This window comes from Leiobunum rupestre, chromosome 6 (assembly GCF_980474605.1).
Source record: "Leiobunum rupestre chromosome 6, qqLeiRupe1.1.hap1, whole genome shotgun sequence".
NCBI classification, from domain to species: domain Eukaryota; kingdom Metazoa; phylum Arthropoda; class Arachnida; order Opiliones; family Sclerosomatidae; genus Leiobunum; species Leiobunum rupestre.
Genome location: NC_143389.1, coordinates 15,617,093 through 15,640,832, shown reverse-complemented (window position 1 = coordinate 15,640,832; position 23,740 = coordinate 15,617,093). Strand labels below are relative to the sequence as shown.

The following is a 23,740-nucleotide window of genomic DNA, read 5'->3' as shown; positions in this document are numbered from 1 at the left end:
ATTATTTGAAATATTGAGTTACATTTTTCTAAATAAAATCGTACATTTTATAAAATTTCACATGGTTTCGCCGGATGAGGGAAAACACTGTGATATTGCCTCGTGCTCAATGATGAAACCTCGTCAATTATTTTGTGTCATTAAAATAGCTTATCAGAACGTGCATAATTTATGTTTTATTGAAAATTTCAATATTTTAAGTTATATCAATAATTGATCTATTTATATATGTATATAAATAGATCAATTCTTGGTTGTATGTTGTGATAGCCTGGCTGATTATTAATAGTTTAGATACTTACCAATTTTTAGGTTTCCAGCAGATAGGAGATTGAATGGCATTTTGTCAAATCAAAGCGTTTGCTAGTAATATAGGTGGGATATATTAGATTTGCTTGACTATGTTATTTTTTTTTCATATGATCAGTTCACTCAGCAATCGTCATTAGGGAGTTTCAGAAAAACCAATTTCTAAGCGTTGACCCGAACGTCTACCAATCTACTGAACGTTGCAGACATTCGCGTAATATCCTAGAAAAAAAAGATTTCTGAAACTCTCTATTGTTAAATGACCCGGCATTCTGGTAAAAATATATTGTTCAAGTGCTTTTGTGAAGGCTATAATTGTCCAATTTTGGAGCTTAAAATATAACAACGCTTAAAATTAGTCCCGTTACATAATCTGATGGTCATTTTTATGGTGTGGAATTAGTGAATACCTAGATGCTACGGTGGCCATTTCCTTTCTGGTTTGATGTTGATTTTTCATGACTAGGATACTAAAGCTGCTATGTACTGTATTAAAAAAGTCTCAGTATTAAGGGGGATCAGAAATTATCGTCTTTGTTAATTTCTATATATTAAATCTGATTCCATTTTACCTGTTATAAGTAATTGACCCTTGAATTGGTTATGAAAGTTATCGCATTCTATCAATCGTAAACTATTCGTTACCTCGTCGTAGCTGCTGTAAAACATTCTTTGGTTCTTCCACTTCTTGTTGTTTTCTTTAATTTAGGCAGGTGTTTCAGGGGATTAATATGGACAGGTGTTTCTATGGGATTAAATTGAACAGATTTATCAAGGGAAATTATTTGGTCAGATGTTTGAAGGGAATTAATTCGGTCAGGTGTTTCAGGGGATTAAATTGAACAGATTTATCAAGGGAATTAATTTGGACAGATGTTTGAAGGGAATTAATTCGGGCAGGTGTTTCAGGTGATTAATATGGACAGGTGATTCTATGGGATTAAATTGAACAGATTTATCAAGGGAATTAAATTGGGCAGATGTTTGAAGGAAATTAATTCGGGCAGGTGTTTCAGGGGATTAAATTGAACAGCTTTATCAAGGGAATTAATTTGGTCAGGTGTTTCTATGGGATTAATTTGGGCAGATGCTTGAAGGGAATTAATTCGGTCAGGTGTTTCAGGGGATTAAATTGAACAGATTTATCAGGGGAATTAATTTGGGCAGTTGTTTCTAGTGGATTATTTTGTGCAGGTGTTTCAAGGGGATTAATTTGAAGAGGTGTATAAAGGAGATTTATTTTGGAAGGTTTATCTATGGGATTATTCTGGGCAGATGTTTATGAACAAGAAAGGAGATCGTGATTCCCCTGTAACGATTTTTGCGAGCAAACTGTCCAAAGACGCACCCAAAAACCGGAATTTGAAATCACTCCACTTTAACTATCTTTGGCCACCCAGGGCCGTAGCTAGGCAGGGACATTCTGGGTTGTGGCCAAGGGCGCTACTGGCATCTTATTATCTAGTGGATCAAAAATATATATTTTCTTTAAGCGATTTAACCTAATTGGTTTGCGCCAATTTCAACGTGGTCATGTCCGTAAGCAAATATGTCCTATATTAAAGGTGACTGACATCGAGTGTTAAGGAGTGAGGTAGTCCGCCATCTTGGATCTAAGATGGCGGCCAGTTTATGTTGGAAAATCCGGTTTTTATTTTTTTCTGGAAGTTCTATTAAAGTTATCGACAAACTGACAACGGAATTAATATTCGTAGGTATTTGGACATTTTCCTATTTTTTTTCGAATTCATCCGCGATCTTGAATGCAAGATGGCGGATTTTGAAATTAACCCCGCAACTAAAAATACGTATAAACACACAGTTTCATACTTCAAATAAGCCAGTTTGAAGTGCAAATGATATGTTTTTTAGCAAATTTCATATTTATAGGATTTTTTCAAATCACTGCCATTTTTAATCCAAGATGGCGACTTTTTTTGGTGTGAAATTAGGTTTTTATTTTTCCTGAACATCCTAGTTGAGCTAACGACAAAATGACAACGATAATAAGAATCGTAGGTGTTTGGATAAATACCCTATTTTTTTCGAATTTGAAAGCCATCTTGAGTCCAAGATGGCGGCCATTTTATGTGAAAAAATCTGGTTATCATTTTTTTCCTAACATTTTTATTTGAGTTATCGACGAATTGACAACAGAATTAGCATTATAAGTGTTTGGAAATTTTCCTTATTTTTTTTCGAACTCGTCGGCCATATTGGACCCAAGATGGCGGATTTCGAACTAAACCCCGCAACTGAAAATATGTATAAGCCCACAGTTTCTTACCAAAAAAATCTATACCCAATGTGAAAACTTGTCTTTTGCTTAATCCCTAATTGCCTTCCCTAATTGTTTTACTGGAATGCCGTAGATGGAATTGAAGATGGCGCGCATTATATTTATCCCCACAATTCAATGCAGATATTATTACAGGGGGAAATTTACACTCTACATTCGTAAAGTATGGTCTGGCGGTTATCTCAGTGAGATAGACGAGACGTTAGAGCATGAAATGTCTCAGATCTATACAGTAGATTGTGTAGTATATTGAAACTTCTGCCCTCTCTAGTCTAACGATCAACTATATCTTAACCAGTGGTGAATAAACTACCATTCGGTCCCCTAGGATTTACTTTATTTAGGGCCCCCTTGACCTTGGGAAACTTTAAAGGACCCTTCTATAAAAATCCTTCTGGGCCATTTATCCTCCAGCCCCGTAGGCTTAAGCTTTACGAATAATCCGCCACTGCTCTTAACAAGTCTGACTTGAAAATATAATATAATATATATAGTTAATCGTGTATACAAGACAATGCCATGTCATATTAAAGCTGTTAGTTATTATTAAATTATGCAGTTTATTACAATAAGCTAATTCAACCTAAATCAAAGAGTGGGCGGTTGCCAAAAATCTTCAGTGGAGATTTCCTGATATCATTGGCGAGGAAAAATTAGTGACTATAATGGGAGGAATGCACTTAGAGCTGTCCTTCTTGAAAGTTCTAGGAAATTTGCTAAACAATAGCGGTTGGATTGAAACCTTTGTAGCGGCACATGTCACCACCATAGGAAGAGCGCAATTGCTTATCTCAGTGTAAAATTTAACCAGAACAAGGTACGCACACCAAGTTACACTTTGCGCTTTACATTACTTGAAGAAAATGGCTTACGATAAGTACTGCAAAGAATGTGGACAAAATCCAGAATGCTATGAAAAATGGCAAGAAAGTATGAGCTCTAAAAGCGCGCAATTTAAATACTGGAATTTGGTTAAGAGTTTGAGAAAAATGGTACCATGGTATTTTACTTTTAATCATTCAAATTATTCAAGATGGCTTCCTATCCATATAAAAGATATGGAGAATTTAGAGACACAGCACCCAAGTATTTACGAGGAGTTTTCACAGGGAAAGTTTACTGCTAACATTACCGGAAGGAATTTTTCGGCGATTGCACTCGACCAAGCGCACGAACAACTAAATAAGATTGTTAAATTCGACGGCGGAGCTATCGGATTCACTGAAGATGCGGAGGCTCTTAGGAGATGGATGGTTGCCGGACCAGAAATATCCAAAATAATAAACGACTTCGAGCGGCTCTTGTTTGAAAGAAATCATTCAACATTAAGTTATCCCCATGAAAGTCAGCCAGCGTTTCAAAAAACTTTCTTTTTGAATACCAAGGCGTTGATCAAAGAAATTAACGAACTAGGAAATCCTTTTGAAGATCAAAGTGATTTAATGAACATTTTCACCAAAGTTATACCGGGATGTAACGCGTTGCTTGAGTTAGAACGTGCTGTGAAAAAAGGTATTGATCAATGCAACGGTTACATAAATGAACGTTTACGACTGGGAACCAAGTCGGTAAAAGCGCCTATTCCACGCAATAAAGTAAATCTTTTCTTAGAACCAGGAGCGTCAACCCAATCGGACAAGAAAGTTCTACATTTAAAACAAGTCAAAACCGACGCTAGTCTTTTCGCGAAACTTTATATTGGATGTCAACAAAGAGGTGGAAACTTAGACGATTTCTTTCAATACGAAAACCAACCCTTTCCTCCTTCGTTAGCGGACTGCGGTCAAAGCCGAAATATGAAGAAGTCTGAATTATTACAATGTTTTGAAAAAGAGGCTTCGCATTCTCTAAAAAAACCAGATATTTCTGCCGTAGTAATCGATGGACCAGCATTGGTACATATCATAGCTCCGAGAAATTTAAAAACGTTTGCGGATTACGCTCAAACATTCAAGGAATATATTTTAAAAGAGTGGTCGTCTGTGGGACGAATACACGTAATCTTCGATATATATCGCCCAGATAGCTTAAAATCTGAAGCCAGAAGCGAAAGAGGAACTGGAATAAGACTACGCGTTCAACCGTCGACTACCATACCAAAAAACTGGTAAACTTTTTATCAAACGACTCGAATAAAACGGAATTGTTCAACTTCTTATAACGCTATCGTTATCTAGTCAATCGAATATCGGAATAGAACTTGTATCTACCAAAGAAGACAAAGTGCATAGCAATTTCAATTCGTCGGAATATTTGAATTTACAGCCATGTGATCACGAAGAGGCTGACACGAGAATTATACTACACGCGAAAGATGTAAGTGATAAAGGCCATAAATCTATCCTAATAAGAACGGTAGACACCGACGTCGTAGTATTGGCTATTCACTTTTTCAAGGAATTAAACCTTCGGGAACTTTGGATTGCATTTGGATATGGTAAACATTTTCGTTTTATACCTGTACATTCAATCTATTACTCTCTTGGAGAACAAAAGGTTGCGGCACTTTTATTCTTTCACTCTCTCACTGGCTGCGATACAACGTCATCCTTTGCTGGTCACGGAAAGAAAACTGCGTGGGAAGTATTCAAATGCACCCATCAGTTATTAAAGCATTTACAGAATTATCTACACCAGCTGGTAAAATTACGGAACAAACAACACTCCAGCTTGAACGCTTTGTAGTGATTCTCTATGACAGAACTAGTTCAACATCGTCCGTTAACATTTGTCGAAAAGGACGCCCTATTGAAAAGATACCACCAACGAAAGAGGCGTTAGAACAACACGCTAAGCGATGCCTATTCCAAGCTGGTCAGTTATGGGGAAGGAGTTTGATTAAGGTGCAAAATTTACCATCTCCAGAAGAATATGGCTGGCGAAAAAACCCACTCGGAAAATGGGTTCCAGTTTGGTCGACTCTACCAGAAGCTTCAAAAATTTGTACGGAAATTTTACACTGTTCTTGTAAGCACTGTAGCACTAAGCGCTGCAAATGCAAACAAGCATCATTACGATGCACTCTTTTGTGTCGATGTGATAATTGCGAAAACACTGATAAATAAAGTGTAACTTTTGTTTATATTCAAATATTTTTCTATCTGCTTCGGTATTGTGGGGATAACTTTGACAACTAAAACAATTAGGGAAAGCGCACTTACATGATTTGACATTGGGTATAGATTTTTTTGGTAAGAAACTGTGGGCTTATACATATTTTCAGTTGCGGGGTTTAATTCGAAATCCGCCATCTTGGGTCCAATATGGCCGACGAGTTCGAAAAAAAATAAGGAAAATGTCCAAACACTTATAATGATAATTCTGTTGTCAATTCGTCGATAACTCGAATAAAAATGTTAGAAAAAAAATGAAAACCAGATTTTTTAACATAAAATAGTCGCCATCTTGGACCCAAGATGGCCGACAAATTCCAAAAATAGGGTCTATATCCAAACACCTACGATTGTTATTACCGTTGTCATTTTGTCGTTAGCTCAACTAGGATGTTCAGGAAAAAATAAAAACCTAATTTCACACCAAAAAAAGTCGCCATCTTGGATTCAAAATGGCAGTGATTTGAAAAAATTCTATAAATATGAAATTTGCTAAAAAAAATATCATTTGCACTTCAAACTGGCTTATTTGAAGTATGAAACTGTGTGTTTATACGTATTTTTAGTTGCGGGGTTAATTTCAAAATCCACCATCTTGGATTCAAGAGGGCGGATGAATTCGAAAAAAATTAGGAAAATGTCCAAATACCTACGAATATTAATTACGTTGTCAGTTTGTCGATAACTTTAATAGAACTTCCAGAAAAAAATAAAAACCGGATTTTCCAACATAAACTGGCCGCCATCTTGGATCCAAGATGGCGGACGGCTGGGAATACATTCTTAAAATGATCTCCTAAACCTATAGTACATATGTGGAAAGTTTCATGCTTTTATCAAAAATTAAGTGAAGTATTCTGGAGATATCCGCCGCTCTATTAGATATTTTCTTCGAAGACAGCAATAAAGCAATTTAATTCATAAGCGGACAAAATTTCCGATGAAGGTTTCATACTGCAAACACTGCATTTCCTTACTGCAATTCGAAACTTTAACGAGGGTGTTGTCTACTATCGTGCTTGGCGACATATCTTGAGTATCAGAGTGTAAAGAGTTCCTCTCATTAAAAATCCTTATTGTGATCATCTGTTGTAGATTTGTAGTAAAACAATGCGCTTGGAAAATTTTCGGAGCCTTACGCCCAAACCACGTTATTTTGAGAAGCTTCTCAGGCCAAATGGAGCCAAATTTGTAAACGCGTTTAAAGTATTCAATTAGATCCGTGCGTTGGCTCTGTGTTTGTTAATGGCAACTATGACAATTTACAGCGTTGTTCGTATGACAGTTTTAGAACCGCGGAAATCCTTTTATGTTTTAAATCCATATAGGGCGAGCGTATGCGAAAGCTCTTTTCTGGCACTGGAGAAAAACCCTTTAGAGGTTATAGATAATAGTGAGTGTAAGGCATGAAGGATTTACCACTTGAATTTAAGGCATTAAAAGTCGCAAGATGACTTGCGCCTAAGGTATTACGCTAGCTATGTTATATTTACATATATTTTTGAACATAATGAAATCATACCCAGTCACTGCGATTTTTATTCTTCTAAAAATACGTTATTTACAACCATTCATTTTCTTTCGCTTTACTGACATTTTCGGCCACCCGTATAACGATCGTCTCAAAGCATTCAGATCATTCGTAAATGAACCGCGATTATTAAAGCGTTGTTTTTTTTAAATTTAAAATAATCCAACTAGAGCGTATTTTTTGGTTTTCGCAATTGGCAACTAAAATAATGGTTATCCTTTTGTCTGATTTGACTCTTAAAAAATGTGGTATCCACAATCCTTTTCCTGGACAACATTTCAATCTAAGCCAGGATCGCTAAATGTTGAACTGTTCTCCTTTACGAAAACCGGTCACTCGTTGTTATCGCCGATTCCAAGAACTCTTCTACAATGATAGTAATCGCCACGTCAACGTCGGAACGTTCTCCATATATACTGGTATAGGTACGAGCTACATGTATATCAGAGCCCACTTCATTGGAGATCGTCAATGTAGATACAAAGGTCGATTAATTTATTTTTGTGGTAATAATCAGCTAAGCTAATACCCAAGGCACCACTAAATGCCTAAGTCAACTAGCGACTTAAAAAGCTTATTAGCAGTGGCAGGCTTAGTATGCGTAGGAGGCTGGTGGTTAGCCCTTCATGACAGCTCCCTACACTTACTATTACCGATAACCCAAGCAAGTTATTATGAAAAGAGGAAACGAAAAACGAATGAAAGGGATAATGTGGAAAAATGAAAAACATAATTATAAAAGCGATGGTCAGAAAAACTGATGGACAATAAATCAATACACGATAAAGGAATATTTTCGCTACTATTGACTCAAGGGAGATGTCGATTTATGTTTTCTCGTAGAATATAACGATTGTCTTCTAGTTATTGGTCCTGCTTCTTAATCACTGGCGTAAAGTGATGAGTTGTTAGTTTGTCGTTCCATCTTTAATATTCCTTTCCCCGCTGCCCTGCAATCGAGCAACGCTTGATTTTCGTATCATGGTACATGGTAAATGTTTAGTTAGAAAGCAATATTTAAGAACAATCGCCGCCGTGCCATCTATCGGCCTTAATTGTAAATAATTGAATGGTCACCATAACAAACGTTTAATTACCTCCGTATTGCTACGCTAAGAGTGTCAGGCAAAATTGGTTTTTAGTGCATCTGATTTTTTTGTTTGGAGACGAGTGTAGCCACAGAAATTATTTGATATCTCGTCTGTAAACAAATTATATTTTAAAGGTAGAATCGTTTTAAGTTACAAAAGAGTTCCAAGCTTAGTTGGCAATATTTTCCCTTTTTTGACATTAATAGCTAAATTTGAAGACGCAATTACATTTAAAACCATTTCAGGGAAAGAAAAATGCAATTTTAGAGCCTTGGTCGTATAATGCTACTTATGATGTTGCTTGTGTTTTATTTTGTAAAATAAATCTAGTTTTGCTCTTCTTCGTTGAAGTGTGTGTGTTTTTTTATAGGTTTAACGATTTTACGTTAATTATTGTGTGCTATTTTTTCAGAATTATATCAGTTGGGAATTAACTAGAAAGCGCTTGTGTGACCCATATGACGTAAGTCCAGCTGCCGATCAATTCAAAAAATTAATAAGTAATTCCAAAATAAATTTTATTGAATAATTATTTATTGTTTATCTACAAGTGGAAACGACCAACATAAAATAGTCAAACCTACGTCAAACTTGCGACACTTGTTATTCATTTCCTCTCAAAATGTTTCATTGTCCTTCATGAAAAATTTAATGATTAACCTTTTCGAACAGTAGGAAATAAAAATCACACATGAAAAAATATTTATTTTTAAGATATTCGCTGTACTATTTAATATTGACCTTTATTTATTAATGATAAAAATTAAGTTTTCATTTATCATAAACAATGACTTAAAAATATATAATGCGGTGATTTATTCTACAAAATAAATACTGATATTTTTATAATAGAGACTTTATTATTTTTAGGTTGACGATAATTTGAATAAGGTGATAACGTTTTTATCATTTTGATAAAAGTTATTTCATTTATTTTCATAATACATAATATCTCTACATTTCAGGCTTGCTCGAAGTGGAAACAAGTAACATTTTTTGTAACTTCTTAATTTTTGGCGTAGTATTTGTTTTGTAGAAAATTAGCTTACAAGAATGAGTCATACATGTAGTTCTTTACATAATTTTCATCATTTGTATGATTCAAGAAATTGCTGGTCCTATATGTGTCGTTTCATTTAGCTTTGGAAGTAAAGGGTCATTTCCTTAGATTTCAAACCGTGAAGACACCATGGGGAGGTGAAAACGAAAAAAGCTTTTTAAATTAAGCTCGCGAAAAAGAGGTTTTATTTGTCAATCTAAATTCAGCAAATTGGGCATTTTTAAATTATTCACAAAATGGGTTATATCTTTTATACAGGATTATTTTGCACATAACAATGTGATTTAAATAATATCAATTAAAAAATATAAGGAGACCTACATTAACCACGGCAAAGCACAAACACTAAAGTTTTTAGACGAAAGCGAAGCGTTAGTTCGGAAAATAGTATTTGGCCGATAGGTCTATCACATGGGAATATAAAACTTCAACTTTGATTTTCCTTAAAATAGTACGTTATTCGATTAGAAATAACTGGTTTTTTATATCCTGGAAAATTAATCAAAAATAGGCTATTTTGTGAATACAGAATTTTTTGAAAACTGTGAAAATTTGTATATTTTAAGAGTTGCCTTGAATGAATATGTTCTCAATTATAAACATTAAGATTAAATAACATAACTTAAAGGGAATATAACCTGCAAAACAATATTTACGTTAAACCCCTTCAATTTTTTAAATTACCATGTACAGTGGCGCCAATCATTTTTAAAGCCAAAGGCAAGAGCGGCCAGAGCTGCAAACGTTGGTGTTCCACACCAAATACCTGCGGTTATATTCCCTTTAAGAAGCGGTAAACGCGGATTTCAGTCATAAAATCGCTTAAAAAATAAATTAAAAAATAAAAATATTCAGCTAGGCTTATACCACTAGCACCACCCTAGGCGACTTTTAAAGCCATTTTAATTCAGGTGGCCGGGTTGCAATGCATAGGAGGGTGGTGGCAAGCCTTTCATGCCACGTGAGCCAACAGCTCCCTATATTTACTATTACCGTTAACCTCTAGAAGTGTTTATGGGGAGAGGAAACCGAAAAATTCGGTGGAAAACCTTTTAACGAGTAAGTAGATAATTTGCAAACTCAACGCCGAAGGAGTAGTTACTAGTTATCAGCGAGTGCTTAGAGACTAGACAGTTCCTTTCTGTTTAGGCAATTTCTCATTGTGTAAACTTTAAAATATTTTAATTTTCCTTAAGTACACTCTATCGTTTGATTTATGGAATAAATGTCTTTTCTCGTAAAAGGAAAAGGGTAAATCATTGAAAAATATGAGATCAGTTTAAAGAATTTATAAAGAGATATCTATCACTGTTATTGGTATTTAGTTATCTCAATCTGGGTATCCGGATATTTTGGTGTATTCATCTTGGTGGAAGGCCCTTTCGTTGCAAACACATTTCGGTGGGAGACAGTTCGGTGCAATCACAAAATGTTTTACTTTTAAAATAGTAAAAAGTACAAGAAATTAGAAAGCTACACTTCGTAAGTATTGTACAATCCTTGCAAACTGAGGTTCTCGGTGGATTCTTCCACGTTGGCGTCCAATATAATTGTCTTCAACGTAGTCCATTACATTTATCAGTGATTCGGGAAGATATTCTACAAGAACTTCAAAAGCACTAATCACGTGTTCCGATGTTATCATTGCGAGGTCATGAATCATTCGACACTGAAGAGCCATCGGAAAACGCTACGCAATGCCGATATTTCAGCTTTCTCAAAATCCATCATAATCCGTTTTGGGTTAGGGGTTTTCACATAATCTGTTTTGGGTTAGGGGTTTTCACATAATCCGTTTTGGGTTAGATTTTTTCACATAATCCGTTTTGGGTAAGATGTTTTCACATAATCCGTTTTGGGTTAGATGTTTCACATAATCCGTTTTGGGTTAGATGTTTCACATAATCCGTTTCAGGTTAGATGTTTCACATTATCCGTTTCAGGTTAGATGTTTCACATTATCCGTTTCAGGTTAGATGTTTCACATAATCCGTTTCAGGTTAGATGTTTCACATAATCCGTTTTGGGTTAGATGTTTTCACATAATCCGTTTTGGGTAAGATGTTTCACATAATCCGTTTTGGGTTAGATGTTTTCACATAATACGTTTTGGGTTAGATGTTTTCACATAATACGTTTTGGGTTAGATGTTTTCACATAATACGTTTTGGGTTAGATGTTTTCACATAATCCGTTTTGGGTTAGATGTTTTCACAATCTGTTTTGGGTTAGATGTTTTCACATAATCCGTTTTGGGTTAGATGTTTTCACAATCTGTTTTGGGTTAGATGTTTTCACATAATCCGTTTTTGGTAAGATGTTTCACATAATCCGTTTTGGGTTAGATGTTTTCACATAATACGTTTTGGGTTAGATGTTTCACATAATCCGCTTTGGGTTAGATGTTTTCACATAATTCGTTTTGGGTAAGATGTTTCACATAATACGTTTTGGGTTAGATGTTTTCACATAATCCGTTTTGGGTTAGATTTTTTCACATAATCCGTTTTGGGTAAGATGTTTTCACATAATCCGTTTTGGGTTAGATGTTTCACATAATCCGTTTTGGGTTAGATGTTTTCACATAATCCGTTTTGGGTTAGATGTTTCACATAATCCGTTTTCGGTTAGATGTTTCACATAATCCGCTTTGGGTTAGATGTTTTCACATAATCCGTTTTGGGTAAGATGTTTCACATAATCCGTTTTGGGTTAGATTTTTTTCACATAATCCGTTTTGGGTAAGATGTTTTCACATAATCCGATTTGGGTTAGATGTTTTCACATAATACGTTTTGGGTTAGATGTTTTCACATAATACGTTTTGGGTTCGATGTTTTCACATAATTCGTTTTGGGTAAGATGTTTCACATAATACGTTTTGGGTTAGATGTTTTCACATAATCCGTTTTGGGTTAGATTTTTTCACATAATCCGTTTTGGGTTAGATGTTTTCACATAATCCGTTTTGGGTTAGATGTTTCACATAATCTGTTTCAGGTTAGATGTTTCACATAATACGTTTTGGGTTAGATGTTTTCACATAATCCGTTTTGGGTAAGATGTTTTCACATAATCCGTTTTGGGTTAGATGTTTCACATAATCCGTTTTGGGTTAGATGTTTCACATAATCCGTTTCAGGTTAGATGTTTCACATAATCCGTTTTGGGTTAGATTTTTCACATAATCCGTTTTGGGTTAGATGTTTTCACATAATCCGTTTTGGGTTAGATGTTTCACATAATCCGCTTTGGGTTAGATGTTTTCACATAATCCATTTTGGGTAAGATGTTTCACATAATACGTTTTGGGTTAGATGTTTTCACATAATCCGTTTTGGGTTAGATGTTTCACATAATCCGCTTTGGGTTAGATGTTTTCACATAATCCATTTTGGGTAAGATGTTTCACATAATACGTTTTGGGTTAGATGTTTTCACATAATCCGTTTTGGGTTAGATGTTTCACATAATCTGCCTTGGGTTAGATGTTTTCACATAATCTGCCTTGGGTTAGATGTTTTCACATAATCCGTTTTGGGTTAGATGTTTCACATAATCCGCTTTGGGTTAGATGTTTTCACATAATACGTTTTGGGTTAGATGTTTTCACATAATCCGTTTTGGGTTAGACGTTTCACATAATCTGCCTTGGGTTAGATGTTTTCACATAATCCGTTTTGGGTTAGATGTTTTCACAAAATCCGTTTTGGGTTAGATGTTTCACATAATCCGTATTTGATTAGATGTTTCACATAATTATCTGACCTTGAGAAGTACTTGGTTGTACATTTCTCCCTTTTTATTAGTCACAAGAACAAAAACTACTGGTACTTTTTCCTTTGCATGTATAGTTAATAGCTGATAAAACAATTCAGGGACCGTTGCAATATGAGTATGGCTGTTGGCCCTCTTTACAATTTGATTAGCGATTGTGTGAATTTTAACTTTACATTTTGATTTTTCAATACATTGCCAATAAGTCTGAAATAAAAAATTAAATGAATTAAATTTATTTTCATTTATTTTATTGAGTATTAACCTTTTCTTTATAGATCCGTTCTTTGGCACTCGTAGTTATATTCGTCAAGAAGGAGTTCAATACCAATATTTATAGTTTATTTCCATTCTTAATTTATGTATTTTTATATTCTATAGTTAGTTTATCTACTGTGGTCCATTTAACCATTTTTTTATAACCCATATACATGTACAACAAATTGTCTCACACCGAAATGTCTATACACCAAAATGTCCTTCCACCAAGATGGCTACACCGAAGTGTCTTACACCAAATTCACCGAGATCCATCAATCTGCCAAATGACCATCTCGAAATGGACCCTTACCAAAAATTATTTATTTACATATTAACATAACCTGACAACATTTCCAGTTAGGACTTTTTAGGGATCAACACTGAATTTGGCTTTCAAAAAAGTGTAATTTGGTCTTAAGAACGTTTTTAAAAAGTTATAAAACGTGAAATCGAAGCAAAAATGAGTGGTGGTGAATAATTGGTGATTATTAAAATACCACTATGTTTTAAGTGAAAACTTTGATACCATAGTATTTGACGTAATTGCCTATTTATTAAATTTAAAAATAATCTGTTTACACATGATGCCATGTACGCTTAGACTTATAATAAATTAGACTCAAAAATGGCAAAAATGAAGTCAATGCTTTTAAGCTTTAAATTCGTTTAGTATTAAAGAGTAAATTTTGATGTCCTGCTGAACTTTCAACCAAAGAAAACGTACTTTCGGATAAAATTTAAATGACGAGGAGGATAAGGAATTTTTATTTATTTCTGGATACAACACTTGAAATCGGAGAACGGGCAAACCAATAACGTTTTAATCTACAAAGTTAAACGTTTTGCATAGGGTTTTTATGTGGAATAGGATTTCGATTGGCAGTATTTTTGGTTTTTGTGAGTAAAGCAGGTTGAAACAGGAGTCTACCGTCTGTTTCATTTCGAAAGTCAATTGAATGGATTGGTTTCTCGAGTTTTATAATCACCTAAACTCGAAGAGATCGTCGAAAAAAAAATGGGGACAAATTCAGAAAATTCCATAAAAAAACCATTAAGGTTTCTAGAAACGCGGGTTCTCGTAATATAATCTGAAATACAACGACAACGTGTTATCGTAACTGACGAAAAAGAAGCAATACCTCTGAAACGTTCAATTTCGAAATAAATTTATTGAAATTGCAATAAATGAAAGGAAATGTGGAAATAACACCGTATTTGAGTATCATAATAAATTTGCAATTCAACAAATGAAATACCCTTTTTTCAAACTCTTCATCCAAGACTCCATAAATACGGGATTTGTCGATGAGTTTCGGTAAAATGCCGTGGTTACACCTAGTCTTTCCTTTTTCAACCAATTATAAAGATCTCAGCCAAACATTCCGTCTTTGGATTCCGGCTAAATTTAAAATATGTATAACATTTCCCATTAAACCAATTATAGTCAACGACGAAAACCCCTTTGGAGCTTTTTTGCGTCTTAATTGTAAACATCCTTATGTCTTATCAGTAACCTTTTATAATCCCATTAATATCAATTTTCAAAGATTTTTATCAAAAATTAATTAATAATTTTTTTCAGTATTTAGAAATGAAAGGAATCAGACAAAATGTGAGTTTGAATTTTTTAAATTGTTCTTTTAGCTTTTTCACACATTTAAATGATGAACTCGGTTACAAAAGGAAATAAAACATGCTTTGAGAATTTAGGTGGTAAGCGCACAAACAAATAGTTATATTCACATGTTTAGATTAAATAATTTAGTTTAATTTAAAACGATAAGATTTCAGGGTTGATTAAAAAAATGTTGAGTATATATTTTTTAGGTAATTAAGATAAGCAAAGAGTGTTTTTCGTTATTTTACTTCTTACGTTTATAGTCGAACGTTAAGATTCGTAGAAAATTAATAATTGTGTCAAGAAACTCGGGTTTTAAGGTTCTTGTGTTAAATTTTTGAATAATAACGATATTGTGAATTTGACATACCCAGTAAGGCAAGCATTATTTAATGGACCAGAAGCGATTAGTCGATTGAAATATTTCCATGATTAACCAATAGTGACATGCCATTATAATGTGATTATATGGAAATAAATGTTACTCTCTATTAATGTTATCAACTTGGCTTATTTTATCAAATAATTACTGCAAATATGTTTTAATAATCTTATCTTATCTTACAATTAACGTCTTTGACAGGAATGGAAATGCTTCCAGACTCTCTTTAAAATGTACAAGGACTTTTGATCCAACACTGCTTTATTTAAAACCTCTTAAAAACATCGCTCGATTCTTCTATGGTGGATGTGCTTGAAAATACGTGTTTTAATAAAAAATGCGAATTTGAAAGCCAATTTCTCCAAGCAATGATTATAAAAATATCTATATTTAAAACGTTATTTTAATGAAGACAAGGATAATATTTAAAATTGCTTACTTTTTTCTTTTAATAATAATTATATTCCAAAACAAAATATTTGATATGTCTGTTTAAATATAATATGGCAGTAAATTATCATTTCATTACAAAGATTTAAAAATATTTCTAGGGGAGGATTAGCTAAAAGATGCATTAAATTAGCTTTCCTATCGGTTTATATCACAGGGGTCTATGAACCAGGTAACCGAAACCCTGGTGCCAGTTTCGGGTTTTAGATTGGTGGCAACTTAAGTACTTACTCCTTCATTTTTAGATAAAAATGTTACAATTGCTTAATGAAGGTAAGTTTTAGCTTAAGACGAAAATATAAATAATTTGTAAAATGTATATAGGTTTTGTTTCAAATTTATTTCAAAACCCTTATAAGTCGTCTACAAAATGTACCAATGTGAAAAAAAAAACACGACATATAAGATAATCAGCTAGGCTAATACCCAAGGCACCGCCTAAGTCATCAATCGACCTTTAAAGCCATTAATTCGTGTATGAGGGTGGTGGCCCGCCCTTCATTCCAAGCGAGCCAACAAATCCCTACACTAACTATTAACGTGAGCCTCAACAAGTTTTTATGGAAAGGGAAATCGAAGAACTCGAAGGAAAACCCTTTAACCCAGTGGGGAGAGAACCCGGCTCCTCTTGCTGCGAGGGGACATGCATCAGATTAAAGCCCGGGGTACCGGTAAGATTGAAACCACACCACCGGAGGTCTATCATCATTATGCCCTACGCCGGCGTCCACAAGTCCGGACAGGTGACAAATCCAGCATGTCGAGTAGCAGTACCCCACTACCGATGGTCGCACCCTCGACGCAAGCCACTCAACCCAGCAGAAGGTGCAGCAATGGGCCGACCAACTCGCCACTTCGCACACAGCAGTGGGAATAAGAGCGGATGCTCTGGCAACGCCAGCCGACACCCTACCTAGGAAGGTAGAGAGCCAAGCCCATGGGAAGGTATGTTCCCATTTAACCCAATTTTACCTTCTCCCAAAGTTATCAGTTCTCCCAAAAACATGGTGTCCCATTTGTCCCAATTCCATTTCTCCGAACCGGAGTTCATTTAACCCGAAAATATGTATTCCCATTTTTCCCAACGATCAAGTTTCCCAAAAAAACTGATTCCCATTTTTCCCAACGATCAAGTTTCCCAAAAAAACTGATTCCCATTTCTCCCAACGATCAATATTTCCAAAAAAATGGATTCCCCTTTCTCCCAATCATTATTTTCCAAATATATGGTAATTGCGCGGTTTTAGATCTCATCGGTACGAGTCGATATGTCGAAAAAAATACAGCGTAACATTTTGACGGCATTATATTTTTTGACGACATTGTCTAATAAAATAGGAAGGGGCCCATATGTGAATTGACTTGGCGTTAGGTTAGGTTAGGTTAGGTTAGGTTTGGTTTACCATATTCATATGGGCAAAATTTGATGTACTTGCATATTAAAATAAAACTTAAGCTGCGTTCAGACTATGTGAAAATATTACGTTAGCATCGGTTGTGTCGTTTCGGTTATGTTGGTCGCGTCGGTTCGTTCATTTCACTGTTCAGAAAGGAACCAACCTTGCACATAGATTAACATACAAAGTGATTGTTCATCCAATCAGAGCTCAGTAATAACGGCATAAAAATTGAAATAATGTTTTATCCACCTCTGATTGGTTATAGTATTTCGATGGTTCTAAAGGTCGCCACTACCTAGAGTCAGCGCTGATGAGGCATAAGGCTAATGGTCTGCTATGAACTTTTTGAGCGCAACGAAATGCAAAAATGTAAACGACACGCGCGAAAATTTAAAGTCTCTGTTGAGAAGTCTGAACGGTGTAAGAAATTGACGCAAACGTTATATTTTCACATAATCTGAACGCTGCTTTAGATTCATGTTTATACCAAGTGTAATTTTGGGACAAATGGGATTTGGGATAACTATTTTGGGACAAATTTGATTTGGGATAACTATTTTGGGACGAATAGGATTGGGGGAAATGGGATTGGGGGAAATGGGATTGGGGGAAATGGGATTGGGGGAAATGGGATTGGGGGAAATGGGATTGGGGGAAATGGGATTGGGGGAAATGGGATTGGGGGAAATGGAATTGGGGGAAATGGGATTGGGGGAAATGGGATTGGGGGAAATGGGATTGGGGGAAATGGGATTGGGGGAAATGGGATTGGGGGAAATGGGATTGGGGGAAATGGGAATTGGGAGAAATGGGATTGAGAGAAATGGGATTGAGAGAAATGGGATTGAGAGAAATGGGATTGAGAGAAATTGGAATGGGAGTAAACCCATGGGAAGGAGCGCCTAAAGGGGAACGGCGGGCACACAGCAGCCCGCATAACCCGGTACAGCTGGCACCGGATATCCTGATGGGTCCGCCGTGCCCTCATACGCAGGCCCGCAGCTCCACATTAGGCAACTCAATCCACCGAGACGGCCAGTTTGCCCGGCCCCTCTCCGTTAGCCTGAGCCGAAGCCCAGTTACTAGCCCACACCGGACCGAAGTCGGAGGTGGAAATAGGACCATTTGGACGGAGCTAACATCTCTCAGTGCGCTACCGCCCGTGCTGGGTTACAAGAGCCGGACCCGGACTCCCCGGTAAAGCCACCAGTAATTGCACACTCCAACCCCTCGTGGGCCTGCTGCGAGGGGAAAGCACTAATCACTCCGCCACCCCACCTATATCTAAACTCATTTGGCTCGAAGCAAGCCAAATGATTTGGCCATTCTTATAGCCGGCCAAACGGGGGTAATTTTAACTCACGTTTCTTTCATTTTGGTCGCCATTACTTCTCTATAGTAAACTTTGTAGATTGGGCTGCTATTTTGATATTTTTTGTGATATTTTATTACTTAGTTTTTTTATATTAAACTCTAAGCGTCATTGTTAGATGTAATGTTTGCCTAAAGCAACGCTTTCGTTGTTGGTTGAAGGCTAGATCTTTACCATTCCAAATTAACCACAGAAATTATCATGGAATGTTGCGTTTAGCACAACATTAGGATGCTAAATTTCTTTGGTGAAGATTTTTAAGGGAAGAAGAAGACGATGACATACTATTCGCCGCTGATGACCGCCCACATCTGCACATTCCACCACCACGTAATGGAAATTGGAATACCTTTGGACAAAGGTTGAGGGAAAGAGTGGTTCGTTGCTTTCGTTAAGCTGAGGGTAAGTAGAAAAACGGCCTTTTATAGGCATATTGATTTTTTAAAAATAGTACATATTGAATTTCTTTCTTATTTTTAAGGGAAGAAGAAGACGATGATGACCGCCCACATCCTTTTATAACACCACCACGTAATGGAAATTGGAATACCTCTGGTCAAAGGTTCAGGGATATAGTGGTTCGACGCTTTCAATGAACTGTGGTTAAAGGCCAACTACATAAATCTTCGGTTTACTCTGTCTTTCACTGGAAGTAGGCTGACTGCATGGCACACGTGTATTGCAGTAAGCCTACTTCCAGTGAAAGACAGAGTAAACCGAAGATTTATGTAGTCGGCCTTTAAGAAGAAAAGGCTCCTTTTAAACGTATTATATACTTGAGAAGGGGTCACGTACCCTAAGCTTACAGAATTTTAAAGTTTCTAACATTAAAGGGATGGTTCCACAAAAATAAGTTCACACTAAATCAAGGGTATTTTAACATAGATAAGAGTACCTAAAAACATATTTCTAGGTTTTTTTTATTAAAAAATGATAATAATTAGTTAAAAAATATCTTTTAATTAGACACCTTTGGGGAGGTAAAATTAGCGGACAACACTGTTGCTCTCAAGTCATGACGTCATCCCATGAAAATAAAACTAAAAACCCGAACACCCCACAGGGGCCATGACATTTTCACCAACTATATAAATAAATATAGAATTACCAATTATAAATAAGTTTATCAGAGTTGAATAATTACGTACTTCTCTAATAGTTTGAAACAAATAACATCTCTGAATTCTGAAAAATTCGAATCTACAGAAAAGTTGTACTTTCGCAAATTGAAACATCCTTAGCGATTGAGTTGGATTTTAACCAGAAAATAAGATAGATGCGGCTAAAATAATATTTCCCAAGGGCTTCTGTTCAATACTTGGTTGACTTTTCTAAACGTGACAATGACCCTTATCACAGAGTGCCTCTACTCTTAGCAATGTACCGGACGTACTAGTTGTAGTAGTGCATGGCAAAAGACATTGGAAGTAATAGCGAAATAGCTGCAATATCGCGCTTTCAAAGACGAAATACTTCTTTTCTTGTAAATAATTTTCAGGCTCTTCAGAAAATATTAATGTTCTGAAAGTGTGGAATCAATTATTGCACTTATAATGCCATAAATTTCGTAAATTTAAGTTACTTCTTAACGTCATCCTCGCTCAATTCTGAAGGAGTGTAGCTTACATCTAATGGGTTTAGTAATTCTCCCTCATCAGTTATTGTGCCCTGACTAGTAAACATTTGAGATGATACCGGTGACTGTGACTCAACATCTGTCTGACAAGATTTGTCAAATATGGCTGTTTTACAAAGCTGTGTGGATATGTCTACTTGACAAACTATTATTTAGAAATATTAAATTAGAGTAACAAGTAATGATAGTACAAAAAGTACTAACCTGCATTTTTCCGGATAGTCATAGTCTGTGATGCTCGATCTTTATAATAGCCTAGAAGCTTCGGATTAATTGTTTGGGTAGCAGTTGCTTTCCCTTCTTTAGTGGTACATTCCTATTTTTAAAAAGTAAACGTATAAAACAGTAATATGCATGTTGTTATATTTTATTATCTTACTTTAGTTTTCTTTTTTTTGGAAGGTGGTGTATGTAAATCAACGTTAAGTTCGCCTTGTGGTTGACATTGCATTATCTCAAATTCAGTAGGAATTGCACCTCGTTTCCATTTTTTTAAATATTTGGGTAAATTTGAAGCAGAGGCTTCCAAAAAGGCTACAACTTCGGGTTGATTTTCAAACGAGTCATTTTTAAAATGCACTGAGCAAATAGACATGGATGGTTTGCAAACCAAATTAGGGAGTCCGATATTTGTTAGCCACTGGTTTATTTAATAAACAAAACCCACGAAATGTTTAAAACACACCTTACGTAAGTTTGATAATTAAACTAAACCAATTAAACACTATTACGTGTCAATAAATATTTACACAATCACGAAAAGAAATTCCTACTATTTTCCTGATAATTTAAAATATGACAAACAGTAAGGCACGACAGTGATTAACTACAACTAAATTTAAAAAAGAACAAGTTTAATTGACATTACATACAATATAGATAATGGCAAAACTGAGCTACGCAGTATCGACCTGACACCGAAGACGCAACTGGAACTTAGAGAGAAGGGCGAGAGATTGCACAATACTGGGCAACATTCTAGAAAGAGTTCGGGCGACGCCGTCTGGGGTTAAAGTTCAGAAAACAGAAAAGGACATTAACCTGCGAGTAAATTAATAGAGGTATCAGATAACGCAGATAGTATAGTGGAAGGGACAGAGAATATGGGTACGTACGATATAATTCGGTTACAAGCATGTGATAATAAGATCCGTAAAACCGCCGAAACCAAGAACGCGAAAGCGGAAATTATTTCCAAAAAGTGGAGGAAACTACCAACGTAGTACTGAAACTACTATATGTTTTTTTTTAATTCTTTGACCTCGAAGCAGAACGCGCCAAATTTCAAACGAAACGCGTGGAATTTCAAGCGAAGTCAAAACTTCTTTAGACCTCCTGCAGAGGGCGCCTCAATTAAAATAATGATTTTATAACTTTATTTTCAACATGATGGTAATTTTAAATAAAGGATATCAATCTATTTTTGGAATCAGCATTTCACGTTCTTCTAGTGATTTTAATAATTTTCAAATAGCGTTTGCTGAAATTATGTGGAACCATCCCTTTAAAGTAATGTTTTTAAAACCATGAAGTATCCGTCGTGTTAGTTAAATATAAGTATTATTTAATCTTTCCCTCAGACTTTAATGTTGCAAAATAAATGAAATGCTTTCTGATCAGCTACCTTAACAAAGAGTTGCTAGTCGTGTTTTATTAAAATATACGTCCTGAAAGTCAGTACGAGACAAAAGATTTTATGATTTGTGAAACTATTCCGTATTTTATATTTAAGAAACATTAGCTGATGTATCTTGACCGTCACCAATGCTTTTCATTTTCATGTATATAGTTTCACTCAACACGCGAGATGGATTTGTTTTTTTAAGCACTATATTTGGATAAAAGCCCAATAAAAAAGTATACTAAATATTTATTTTTATTGCACCATTTTTATGAGAAAACTTATTAATGGAAAAATTTGCTTACAAAAGGAGTGTTTTTCTACTGTAGAGGGGATTCGAGAAAAAATTATGACAAACTCTAGGCTATGCCCTAGGAAGGTATCAGCCAACCGGTTTCTTTGAACCAGAACTGGTCAATATTGTCAAAAATGATCTGTTTGCGATAGGAGTGTTTGTAAAGGATAAGAATAGACAGCTTGCGATGGGAGTGCTCAAAATATAGAAAATTTATCAATACATAACATTCAGTTTTAAATATTCACGTTTTTCAAATACGAGTTTCCCATACTTCTACTGTTTAAAACATCTGTTATCGATGCGATACATGGGCTGAGCGGTATATTTAAAACATGAAAATTGAAATCATAATTCAAAATAAATAGTTGTTGTGGCTTTGGTTGGAATATAATTTAGCTAACTTCCCAAAAAAAGTTTGATCTCGAGCTAAATAAAATAGTAAATGACAAACTGCATGTATTTACAATCCCTTTGCAAACTGACCTTTTTGGACCATATTGAAGACTTCCGGTTCAAACTGGCCGGTTTGCCCATTGTGGACGCTCCTATCGCCAACTGACCTTTTTTGACCATATTGACCAGTTCCGGTTCAAACTGTCGAGTTGTGTCCATTTTGAAAAACCACTTTTTCCCATGTTTGACTAAACTCCCCATTTTATTACCCATTAAATACACAAATAAAATTGCATAAGGAAGTTCAGGTTCAGCTAAGTCAAAATATCAAAAAATCAAAAGACTTGACCTTTTTTCTATGCCCGAGAAATCGGCCGGCTGATTCCTTCTTCGGGCGTGGTCTTGAGGTTTGCCATTTTGTTTTCTCGGATCCCTGACTTACATTCGAAAACCTTCCCTCGTTAGAATAGATTGAAAATTTCTGCTGACACAGAGTCATTACGTAGCAAACAATTTGACGCAAAAGTAATCAGTGTAAATACTTTTATTTAAAAAAGTTAAAATCGCAATTTGTATACAATTCTAAAGTTTTAACTGTTTCAACCTGTGCAGTATATAAAATAAAAATCTGTAACTGTGAGCTTTAATGAACAGTGAAAGAAACATCTGAAAAAACAACTACTCATGTATATTGAGGGTAGTTGCCAAAAAAATCCCAATAAAAATAAATCTCTGGAAATAAAAGTCAAATAGAAAAGTCCATTTCAATAAACGCGAGAGGTAAAAAAATCCACGGAAACCAAACAAACATATTATAACGAAAAACCACGGGGATAAAAAACTTTAGTCACTACTTGAGAACCAGAAAATAAAAGATTACTATTAAGTGCAAAAGAGCGAATTATTATAATTTTGACGGATGAAAGGTTTACGAGTAGTTCATGGATGGAATTTTTTCCTTATAGCACCGAAACATTTTTTTCAACTCCACGTAATTTGAGTTCAGGGAAAAAACATTTTTACTACCGCAGTTTACTGTTTTCTTGAACCTTAATCGGAAAACACTTAAGCTAACCAAAGATATGTTTGAAACCATACTTGACGCGTGTGTCGCTAAAGAAACATAGGC

General features: G+C 35.3%; 1 long non-coding RNA gene across 1 annotated transcript; it reads left to right on the top strand.

Moving 5' to 3' along the window:
• Nucleotides 1-8,745: 8,745 nt before the first annotated feature.
• LOC149939366 (uncharacterized) lies at nucleotides 8,746-9,326 on the top strand. The gene is made up of 3 exons (XR_016481253.1): nucleotides 8,746-8,806; nucleotides 9,214-9,234; nucleotides 9,309-9,326. It is a non-coding gene; the product is annotated as an uncharacterized LOC149939366 (long non-coding RNA).
• The last annotated feature ends 14,414 nt before the right edge of the window (nucleotides 9,327-23,740 follow it).